The sequence below is a fragment of the Tenrec ecaudatus genome, chromosome 10, assembly GCF_050624435.1.
Source record: "Tenrec ecaudatus isolate mTenEca1 chromosome 10, mTenEca1.hap1, whole genome shotgun sequence".
In the NCBI taxonomy this organism is placed as follows: Eukaryota; Metazoa; Chordata; class Mammalia; order Afrosoricida; family Tenrecidae; genus Tenrec; species Tenrec ecaudatus.
In genome coordinates this window covers 95534240-95546456 of record NC_134539.1, presented here as the reverse complement: position 1 = coordinate 95546456, position 12217 = coordinate 95534240, and the positions used below count along the sequence as shown (strand labels likewise).

Genomic DNA, 12217 nt, shown 5'->3' with positions numbered 1-12217 from the left:
GAGGACACAGGATGAATTTCTGCCAGTGCCAATGGTGCTTATGTGGTGTCGTGGGAGTAGAAGAGGCGTCTCAATATTTGAAGGGAAGCGTTCTTCCTCAGATGATATTCTGACTTAGAAGTTCCCGGGAAATACCTCTTATTTCTTTCTGGCAGAAGAAAGAGATTTCTGATTCGATATTGATTTTTTAGAAAATTGGGCTCTGCTGCCTCCTCCTCCCATCTGAGAACAGAGGTTGAAATGCTTGTCCTTCATTCTAGGAACACCTCCCTTTCCATGTCTCTTTCTGCTTGGTGAATAAGGGAGGACTCTGATTCTCTGCAGGGATTCCAGAAAACACGTCCTGTGTTACAGAGAGCAGTTCCCTTGTGGGGCTCCTAGACCCTTGTGGCTCCCTGCCTACTGCAGTACCAAGAATATTGGGTCCCTCGGGGTGCAACCATTTGCTGGAAATCAAATACTTAGGAAGTTCTTACTACATGCCAGAAGTGGTGGAGTCCTGACTCCACCATGGAGTACTTAAAGAATGAACAAGTCTGGTCTGGAATAAATACATCTGGAATGTACCTGAGAAGCAAGAGGGAGAGGCTGCCTCATTGACTCTGGACACATCACCAGGAAGGAGTAGTTGCTACGCAGGGATCTCTTGGTTATTAAAGTGGAGGGCCGATAAAAACAGGGAAACCTTCATTGGGTTAGAGGCACACAAGAATGGACTCAGGCATATTCACCATAATAATGAGCACAAGCACACACATGTTCATGAAGACAGGCCAGTGCTTCCTTACGCTGTACATAACGTTCCCACCGGTCAAGACAGACTCGATAGCAAATAACAGCAACATGAACACAATAGGAGCTTTCCTAACTATTTTTAAAACTACGAATTAATTTATCCTTTTTATAACACTGAGTTCGGGACTGTCCCTGGACCCCAGTCTACAAACACAGAGTGTTTGGTGCTCGTTGGTGGCTCCCTAAGGTCACAAAGCCTGGAAGGGACGGAGACAGGTTTGAAGTAGACTGTGTGAGTCCAGACTATGTATATGGGCATTGGCTTGTGAATGTCATTCAATGTTCTAGTCTCCTATGAGCTATATGAGGCTGATTTAAGTGAAGGACTATGCTCAAGGTCACATGACTAGAGGGCAGGAGAAACAGGCCTTTTATATCCGTGACGGGAGCTAAAAAATCATTTCCCTTTTCTTCACTCCTCCCCACGGCCTTCTCCAAGTTAGCCTTGGTTTCACGAATTTTCACCTTGGTCTACAGACATCAAGTATAGCGAAGAATGAACATGTCCCAACATTCCAGCTGCTGGTGACCTTGGCTCTGAGTCCATTTGGGCACTAACACTTGTGGCAGTGAGGTGCTGAACGGACAGCAGCCTGGCCTACCAACTCCTCCCAGCAAGTCCAGTTGTTCTGAGACCCCGTGTTAGGCAACAGTTGAGGGAACCCAAAGCTCCTTCCTACGTGTATAGTGGCATGAGATGATATTCTTTTTATTTTGACCCCTTTGGCCTCCTCCACCTGAGTGGAGACAAGATGGAGAGTCTGCTATGCCCTGGTCATCACCGCCTCCACATCCCCCTGTAGACATCTCACCACCTCGCAAGGTTTACCTGGGAGCAAGATGAATACAGGGGCCTCATGGAAGCCACCCAGAGTGTCGGTGTTTCATTTCTTTCCCCTCCCACCTTCATCGCAGCAGGTGCCTTAACACGGCCCCCGTTGTGTAAGATTAGGAGGGATAAATGTCTGCTCATTTAGGGGCAAACAGATAGGAGAACATGCTTGGAAGGGGAAGTTAGGGCCCCTTTCGACAATGTAATTAAGCTTATCACATTGCTGCTTGTCCAGTGGATAACGCTGTCAAAATGCTGCCCAAGCTTCCTGGCCTTCACTCTGCTCCAATTGAAGGACGGAGGCACTGGCTCGGCAGAAAGCAGGAAGACACAGCGCCCATCTTTTCTGAAGTTTAGGGACATTTCATTGTGTTCTTGGTTTCTGTCCTCTGACACACCTGGGAGCAGAGACTGATGGGAGACGCCATAGGACTTAATGCATAGCAGGCACTATCTGGATGTCTGTAGGCTGAGCCACAGGGCAAGGCCGGGGCCCTGATAAAGATTAGTACAGGAGGTGTCCCATAGAATGGGTGGAATTGCGGTTTCCCAAGGCAGATGGAATTTTTTCTGACAGAGTAGGGGTGTGGGTAGGGGTAGGGATAAAAAAAAATCCAGCCTCATTTCCATCTGATGTCTTTGCTCTGGTTGCCTGGAGCCTGCGTAGACTGAGCTACACCAGGAAAATCAAGCCAGCTTTCTTGGGCTTCAGAGCCACCCACGTCCCAGACGTGAAAGGACTCTAGCTTTCCCTTCCAGACCTTTCGCCTGCGATGGCTTGGTTACCTGAACAGCAGGCGAGGATGAAAGATGTTTGCCTTCCTAGAGGATAATGTGAACAATGACAACTTAAAAATAGTTCCCAAACGGTTCGATGTTTAGTCGGTGCCTTCTCAGACGTTTCAGATACGTTCTTCTCGTTCACACCTCTCTCCGGATTAGCCTTTCCTGAAGCTATGTCTCTACGCCACACTCTTCTTGGCTAATTGCTGTCAGGTTGCCTCTCAGAAGACCTTTCATCGTCTTTGTCTCCAGCTGCAGAGTCATTCCACAACACATTCCTGAAGTCTGTCTCCCGTGGAGAATTCTTGGTTTCCGCTGACTGTGGTGTGAAAGACAAACGCTCAGCACAGTACAGTTGGCACATGTGACCTTGAGTTCTTCCACCCCTCCACCCACGCCGGTCAGGTGCGGCACATTATGGGGCCTCACCCTGTCGGAGGACCTGCAATGAATAGCAGAGAGAGGCATCATGCGTGGTTAATGGTGAGCAGCTGCACGGTGTTGACAAGGGCCCAAAGGGAGCATCACTAAGTGTCCATGGCTACCTGCACACTCCTCCAGGGTCTGTGCCTGGTCTCACGGAGCAATCCCTTCCTTCTGTCTTAAGCCTTCCCCTCTGCCTCCTGGGGAGCGGCAGGTTCAGGTCATTCACAGGCTCCCAGGGCTGCTTTCATACTCTCTGCAGGGTTCCTTGTGCCCTCAGATCTCCATTTCCTCCTGTTACAGCCCTGATCTTAAGATTTTCTGTGTTACTCTCCTATGTACCCACCTGTCAGATCCCACAGGTGCATGGTATCTGCCTCTAAGCCTCATAGGCGGCACAGCACCGCCATGACCTGGCACCTAGACACCCAAGGGTTAGTTAAGCAAATGAGTGGCCAGGTGCTAGACCGAGCTCTGTAAAGAAAAGGCACAAACGCACCCTTTCGGTAGGTCTCCTGCATGGCCCGTAGAGTCATACATGTCTGTTGCTGAGAGCACCTTGGTGTTAGCTGCTGGAGAATCGTCTCCCAGCTCATGATGCCCCAACACACCACTAAGCACAATGCTGCCCGGCCCTCCACCGTCACCACTGGGGACTGCAGATGGGACCGTTATGACCCCTAGGGCTTTGCTTGGCTGAAGTAGTTCACCAGGACATTCTTGGTCGTTTTAGTCTGAATTCTCTGCTGAAAACCTGCTCACCATCAAAGCCACGCTCGCACGCACCTTCACGGATTAGAGGGAGGGGTGGTGATTTCATGAGGTACGTGGGCCCGGAATAGAACTGAGTCTACTTTCTGGAAGTGAGAATCCCACCCGCGATCCACTGCTGACCCTCTTGATATGCTGCTCCAACTGCTTTAATTTTATCTTCAGCAAAATTTTCCTTACTTGTGACATTAATGATATTGTTTGGTAATTTCCACATTCTTTCGGGTAAACCTTCTTTCGAATGGGCGCAACTATGGTTCTCTTCTAGTCAGTCGGCCATTCAGACAAGTGAGTGCTTTCAGGCCTGCATTAGTTTTTGAAAGTATTTCAATTCCTGGAGCCTCTTTTTTTTTTTTTTGCCAATGCCATCAATGAAATTTGGAATTCTTCCTTCAATACCATTCATTCAAACTGTCATCAAGTTGATTTCAATTCATAGATACCCAGAGCAGAACTGCCCTTATGGGCTTCCAAGAATATAATTTTACAGGCATGGAAAGCCTCATCTTTCTCCTATGAAGTGGCTGGTGGTTTTGAACTGCTAATCTTGTGGTCAGTAGCCTATTATACTACCCTGGCTCCTTCAATATCATTGGTTATTGATAATATGCAACCTCTTAAAATGGTGAAAGGTTGAACAAATGTTTTTGGAACAGTAACTATATTTTCCCATCTTCTTATTCAATACTTTATCTATAGAATCCTTTAATATTGACACTTAGGTTTGAATTTTTCTTCACACCTTTCAGTTTAAGAAATGTTGAGTGGGCGCTTCCCTTTTGGTTTCTAGCTGTGCACATTTCAATATAGCATTTGAATTTTATTCTCTAGCCACCTGGGACAGTTTTATTCCGTTCTCTTACCTCATCCTGTGATTCAGGTGCCCCGTCTGTGTGCAAGAGTAGGCTTGAGAGGCGCTCTTGACTTCCAATCTGATCTTTGCTGTCTTTTGTAATGACTCTTTTTCATTCATCATGTAGAATGTTCTTGATATCATCCCGCAACTTTTCTGAGCTTCAGTCACAAGTATCCAATGTGCAAATCTGTCACTGAGATGGTCTCTAAATTCAGGTGGGACAAGCTCTAAAGGTTGTATTTTTGGGTCTCATGGGCTTGCTTTAATATTCTTTTTTTCTCTCAAACTTTGGGACTTTTATTTTTCCCATTGCATAAGTACATTTTCCCTTGAATTTTTATTTCACTTAAGTTCTGAAACACTCAAAACCTGCTTCCTGGTTGCACTTATTTTAAATGAGACTACAGATACGCATAGTGTGAAGTATTAGAAGTTGCTCGCAAAATCCATTAACTACATCAAGGCAAGTATTTCTCACACAAAACAAGATCTGCAAAAATTTAAGCACAGGAAAGTAATTAAACAAGGTGTAGTGAATGTTTGGTCAGCATATATAATGTAGTATATGTTAAGATCCTAAATGTTTGTTTGATACAAAATTTACAAATATGCAAGTTCCATTGCCTAGAACCCGATAGCATTTTGAAAATGATGTCCTTCGTTGCGGCTTAGTTCTTTCACCCACTCCTTCTAAAATTAAATCAATAACCTTAGCCTTCATGTTTTACCTTCGCTCTCATGCTGCACACGAACCATTCGTGATGCATTACACCCTCAGCTGATAGCCTTGTTTGGGGTGATAATATGTGAGCCTCTTCGTTATTTCTTCTTGTGCATTCCATCGGTCAAGTCCACGTGTACAGTTGCTATCCTGTCAGAAAAATGTATTTGCAGCCAACAACTCACTGGTCTTGCAAAATTCTATCGTGCCCTCTCCAGCGCCGTTTCTGTCACCAAGGCCATATTTTCCATCAAACCCCAAATGTCCAGTCATGAGCAATCCCCTGTGTCTTCCAGACGCCCTGCTGGACCTATTTCAGACTCTAAGAGTTCCGGTAAAAAGAGGACTTCCAAAAGTTTATAGAAAACTTCCCTTATCCTTTGGTTCCATTTGCCTGCAGACTTTCCGAGGCCTTCGTGGATGTGTGGAATGAATGTAATCTAGGAGCTAGGCGGTGCCCTGCACAGCAAAATTACAGGCTGCCTATGGAGAAAACGGGGCTCAGGAGAGAGCAGAGGCTCCAATTTTTTGGGTAGAGACTGGCTGTTCCCCTACTGATGATCCTAGGAACACAATCATCTTCCTATTTAGAGGCCTGCTGGCTGTGCCTGAAGAGAAAATGCTCAGCTGTGAGCAATGTGTGCTGGGCCGGAGACGGGGAGATAAACGGAAGAAGATGTCCTGTCGATACAAGTCTATTCTCACTAACAGGTAGAAGATAGTGATTTTCTTAATATAGGGCCTCGAGTACGTTTGTTTTTGCCCCGACAGTGACCTCAGCTCCTTATAGCCTACCTTCGATCAAGGGTGACGTAAATAAAGGCACGTTTGTTTCTGAAATGGCGTCCTCGACCACTGGCTGTGGAGGGGCCATGGGGAAAAGTGGACATCACAGAAGTTTGATGGGCCCCTCAAAGATTATCGTTAGCTTTGTCCACGCCTCTGCTGATTCAATTTCTTGGCTTTGCTGTCAGAGAGCCATGACCTTTGCCGGCCATTGTCCTTGACTTCCCAGAGGAGCAGCTTGAGTCAGGGATCTTGTCAGGATGGTTGGTAGTAGACGTTGCTCAGAGGGGTGTGTGTGTGTATGCGCGCGCGTGTGCTGTTTGACTGTAGCCTCTTCTTTCTCTCCCCATGCCATGCCATGCCAGCTACTTCTCTGTACTGCTGGCCCCTCACCTGTGCCTGAGTCACGCCCTTAGTACATTAGTTGCCCTTGAGTAGATCTGAACTCATGGCAACACCATGCGTTTCAGGGTAGCGCTGTCATCTGTCCGGTTTTCCACGGCTCTGCTTTTTCAGAAATAGAGAGGTTCCTCTGGCTGGATTCCAACCCCTAGCCTTCCAGGAAGCATTAGTCTCCTCCAAGGATTCCAGGGCCCTGGGTGTGTTGCACATTTCTCTTTGTCCAGTAACTGAGGTCTTTTCTTTCTGTTGAAAATCAAGCTTTTATATTTTATCTTGTCTCAACTGTCTGCTATATGTCCTTGGTTGAGGAAATCATAGAATTCATCTAAGCTTTGTTTCTCTCATAGAATGGGGTTATTTTAAAGATTACTGTTTATTTAATATCATGTGTGGTCCATTTTCATCCCCAGACCTATGGAACCCTAGGTCACAGACTTCACTGCTGGTCAAGTCTCGCAGCTTTCCCAAAGAACAGGCATGATACTATAGGGGTTCTCAAACTTTTTAAACAGGGGACCAGTTCACTGTCCCTCGGACGCGTTGGAGGGCCGGACTATAGTTTAAATAAAACTATGAACAAATCCCTAGCACACTGCACAGATCTTATTTTGAAGTATAAAACAAACAGGGGAAAACACCCAGTGGGTTGGATAAATGTCCTCGGCAGGCCGCATGTGGCCCGTGGGGCGTAGTTTGAGGACCCCCGCAAGACCATCGCTTTCAAATGGAAGACCAGGGGCATGGATGGATCTGGGATGAGGATGGAGGGTTTAGTGCAGGGTTGCACTGCAAACCCAAGCCCCAAGCTTCCATGTGTTGACTACCCTGACCAACTCTCTCAAGCTACTACCACCCAAAAGTTCTTGACCATTTTTCTGAAAGTGTGCATCTCAGAAAAATGTTATTTTGAAACACTTCTTCGATTTAAATTGTCTTAAAACTTTGAATATTTGATTATGTCACACATTTACATGGTTCGGACAATTTTATATTACAAAAAAGAAGATTAAGTCTGTGTCTAATTACCAGATCTTTCCTGCTTGAATCGACACCCAATGCTCATGAGTTTCCTGTGTATCTTTTTAAACATACTATAATGAAATAAGAATACATATCCCCTAACTCTTCCTTTGCAATGCTATTCTTACAGTTATTTTCTTATGAAACCAGAAAGAATATCTTGGTTATTTTTCACATGTGCACTAGTGCAGGGTTTTGTTTTTGTTTTGGCCGTTGTAATTTACAAAGGCAATGCTTTCTTTTGAGTGGGTGGTTAATCTAATCACTTACTGTACTACTATCAACCGATGACTATTTCAATTGTTTCGATATTTTCACTACTGAAACTATGTTGAATGAATCTGAATGGCCTGAGATAGATCATAAGTATGTTAGAATACATATAGGAAAAATACCTAGAAGCAGAAATGTTAGGAATGTGTGTAAGTGCATATGTGTGCACAAAAACGTGGCAAGCAACCATTTGCAAATTTATCCGCCATAGATGTTGAGTCAATTTATATTTACACCAACCGATTGGAATGAGAATATCAGTTTTTCTGCAGCTTTGATAACTCAATGCCTTAACCATGGGAACATTGATAACTCATAAAATGATGTGTATTTTTTAAATGCCTTAGACTCACTTGCTTTTCCTTTCCCATGAACTGCTATTCACATCAATTTCTTGCATGATTAATTCAAGTTTTTATGTTTCTTTCTGGTTGACTCGAAGGAGTTCTCAATTCTTTGTGTTGCCAATATTTTGCCTAGAAATTGGCTATTCTTCTGACCTGTCCTACTATCATCATTCTTTTTAACCATGAGGACAGTTTTAACATAGTCAACTTTATCATTCTCTTCTTTTATGTAAATTTTATTTTTTTCTTGTTTCATGTACTAGTTTTGTCATTTCGATTTGTTACATTTTAATCTTGGATCTGGTTTATTATGTGTACTATGTGAGCAATGAATCCAGCGTCATAATTTTCTAGGTTGGCTACCAATGATCCCAACACTACTTATTGATTGATTCCTTTTTCTGCACTTAGTCTTTAGATAAGGCTAAAACATCCTCAACTTTCTTTGTGCCGTTAGAGAAGTTTAGTTCATGATTTCTAGGATGCTGCTATGCTTTGTTGCCAAGGAGTCTGGTGTTTGCACGTTCCTGTTTGTTTGGAATTTCGATGCTAACTCCATCACCCGACTTCTCATACCTGCGTGGATTGCCTCACTTGACAACAGGTCTTTTTTGTCTGCAAAATGCAAATAAGGGCCCAGTGTGTCTGACGTGTCTTTGTAGTTGCCACAGCATCGTTTGCAAGCAATGAATTCATAACAAGTATGCTATGAATTTTAAATTTCTACCAAAGGCCTACTAGTCTGATAGCCCTGCTGGTGTAATGGGTTGAACTGATTACTATAAAGTCAGTGGTTCAAATCCACCAGTTGCTCCATGGGAGGATGATCAGGATGTTTTTTGCATAAAGATTTACACTTTCAGAAACCCTACACTGTTACTATGTGTCGGGATCAATTTGATGACAGTGAGTGCCCAGTCAAAAACCATACTGAAAGGTGCAATAGGGGCCACCTTTGGTAAGAAAGAACATAAAGGCAGAAGATTAGGTTAGTTGTCATGCATATACAAGACGACTAAGACGTGTCCATCCCCTCTCCTTGAACTCGACCTTGCTAATTTCCCATCCAATAAATGCAGACGTCATTAACAAGCTGAAACATGTAAATGAAAATAACCATTTGCATCCTGCTTATTTATGTACTCATTTATAAATTTTATTTCTTTAATATACATATGTGTGTGCATGTGCATATTTCATTTAGTTTATGTGAACATCTAATGAGTCTAATTCAATAAAGAATTCGAAGCTTTAACAAAGCTACCCTAGAAATACCTGAACCATAACTGGTAAGATTGGGGCGAAGAGGAGGAAAAAAAGAAATGAACCAAGCTAGAGGAGGTGTGGTCCGAAAAGGATCAGTCCATAAAAATGTGGAGTCCCTAATAAAATGTAAAAAAAGAAAATAGAAACAAATGATTAGGGCAAAGACTGTACAGATGTGCTTTATACAATTGATGTATGTATTAGTATGAACTGTGATAAGAATTGTATGAGCCCCAATAAATTGTTAAAAAAAATGTGGATCAGATGTCTGTGCAACTGCTACCTTGCACACAAACTTGTTCCTACCTTTGCTTACAAGCAAAACTAAAAGAGAACTACCAGTTGTGACGTGCGCAATTAAACAAATGTCCCCTGATACGGTGTCTGAACCGGAGCTGTTTCAAAGACCCAGGCTGCGCATTATGAAGGGGCTCTAGATGTCATTGGGATTGGAAAATCCCACAGGAGAATTTCATGATAGGAAACAAGAGAAATGTAGATTTAATATGAAGAAGCGCCTTCTCTTCAGAGGGGCTTTGCAGGCAGAGCAGATCCAGGTATTTATTCTGAGGCATAAGGTTTATATCATTACAGATGGTTTTCCTTAAGGAGAAGAACATCAGGTTATGAATAAAAAAGCACATATAAAGTCGAATATTTATGAATTTAGAAAATAAATCATAACACATTGATAAAAACACGAGATAGCTGAAAATGCAATCGAATCACAAAATTGATGTATGCAGATAGACACTCAATTAACAGCCACAACAATGAACTCAACCATGCCACCAGTCGTGGAGATGGCACAGGGCCAGGCTACCTGTGGTTCTGTTATGTGTAGAGGCACCGTGAGACTGAACTGACTTCATGGCCATTAGCAACAACATTTATATGATGAACTACTTGGCAGACGGTTCGATATTTTTTTCTTCAACTTTCCCACTACTCTTTGGTCTTCTGAATTTAATTATCTGTAGAGATCATCTCAAGATAATTACATTTTTGTTATGGTCGGTGGAATGTCTTGGGTGTGCTTTTAGTTGATTTGAAGATTTTTATCCATCATTATCACTGTGCATTTAGGCTTATTGTCAAATTTGTGGGAAATTGGACCACATTTCTCTCATATGGGAGCTCAGAGACTGTTGCGCACAGGGTCACTAGGGTGCAGAGCTGACTTGACGGAACCTAACAACAAGACTGGAAAGAATTTTCCACAACTATCTTCTGACTTGGTTTACTTCCATTCTTGTTTCTCCTCCATTACCACATGCGTCTGGTGCCCAGGCCTGTGGGGGCATATATTGTAATCTCCACGCTGTTGTGAGGTGAGCTCAGGTGAGATTGGGTCTAAGTCTCCTTGGATTTCCACCCTGAGAAAACTAGCCCCGTTAACTGCACGCTGAAGTGACTGAAAACCACGACACTGCATCCTTATGGGCTCAAACCTGCCACTTGCCCGTGACTGTGTCTTATTGTGAGAGCTTGCCTCTTGTTGTGATGCTGGAAGCTTGGTCCCTGGTACATAAAATGCCAGCAGGGTCCTCCCTGGTGACCAGGTTTCAATAGAACTTCCAGACCAAGAGAGATTTGAAAAGAAGACTTGGAGATCTATGTCTGAAAAACTGGCCAATTAACACCGTTTAATAGCGGTGGAACTTGATATAGTTCTGGAAGATTAGCGTTTTAAGTTGAAGGGGACTCAAAATATGACTGGAGTTGTCTATAGGGACCTTGTTACAAGGTGGCATGGGGGCAGCATCTGACCTCCTCTAACTTTACAGGATGGAGAAGGAAGTATCATTAGCATTAACCCAAACCATTTACCATTAACCCCAAACTAATTCCTATGAGATCAAGCTCAGATGTGTCTCCACCCTCCAACTGGTTCTGAAAACAATAGTGGCTCCCACAGCACTCTCTGTTTCTCTGACGCAGCGGTTCTCAACCTTCCTGATGCCGCGGCCCTTTAAGACAGTTCCTCATGTTGTGGTGACCTCCCAACCATAAAATGATTTCTGCTGCTACTTCATAACTGCGATGTTGCTACTGTTGTGAATCGGATGACCCCTGTGAAAGGGTCATTCAACACCAAGGGGTGGTGACCCACAGGTTGAAAACCGCTGCTCTATTGGGTTTGATGATTGGTTGTCATAGCCACATGGCACTCACAGACAGAATAGAATGCGTCTATCAGGACAACCTCTTCTCAGGCATGTCTGCAAACATACCTCTTTCTGGACCTGGGCCTCTCAGCCATGCAACTCCTTGGTCTCTGCCATGCTCGGGCAAGTGAAACAAAGTTCAACCGAGTTTTCTTCTCTCTGTCAATTAAGTGCACAGTGGCAAGCAACTTTACCAGCAAGTATTCATCCAAAAGTAGTCAACATTAGTTCTATGGATCAGCAAACCTAGATCACCCCCATCCCTAGTGTAGGACCCAAAGACACTCATCTTTCTCATTACATGATCTGGAAAGCCCTCCACACCATTACCTGCTGGTCTCCTCCTTCTGCTGTCACCGCTTTCTGCCAGCTCTCACCCTCTATGATGTCACAGGCCTAGTCTCCTGAATGAAGGAGGTTCCACACTAAGAACTTTGCTCTTCTTTCTTGATGGTAGTGAAATGACCCTTTCTGATTCTAGGATAATTCATTTTAAACCTAGTTGGAATGGCAAAACCAACCAATCTCCACCATTGGGTTTCATATATTTAATTTGCATTATCCCACCCAAAAGGTGCTATTTACCTTATTTGCATCATTATCAAGCTATTTAATCCCCTTGATGGACAACAAATACCTCCCTTTGCATAGTTCTACCAACATATTTGGTAGACGTTACAAGGAATATATCTAGGACAGGAATGATAAATAATTAATACAAAACAGTCATGAATGGAGTGAAGGTATGAGGACTCTCAATTGATGTGGCACAGT

The 12217-nt window shown here is 43.6% G+C and overlaps 1 protein-coding gene across 1 annotated transcript in view; it reads left to right on the top strand.

Annotated features, from left to right (window-relative positions):
• Positions 1-12217, top strand: part of GRID1 (glutamate ionotropic receptor delta type subunit 1) — a 900473-nt gene that overhangs the window by 703002 nt on the left and 185254 nt on the right. The gene's annotated exons all lie outside the window — the stretch shown is intronic.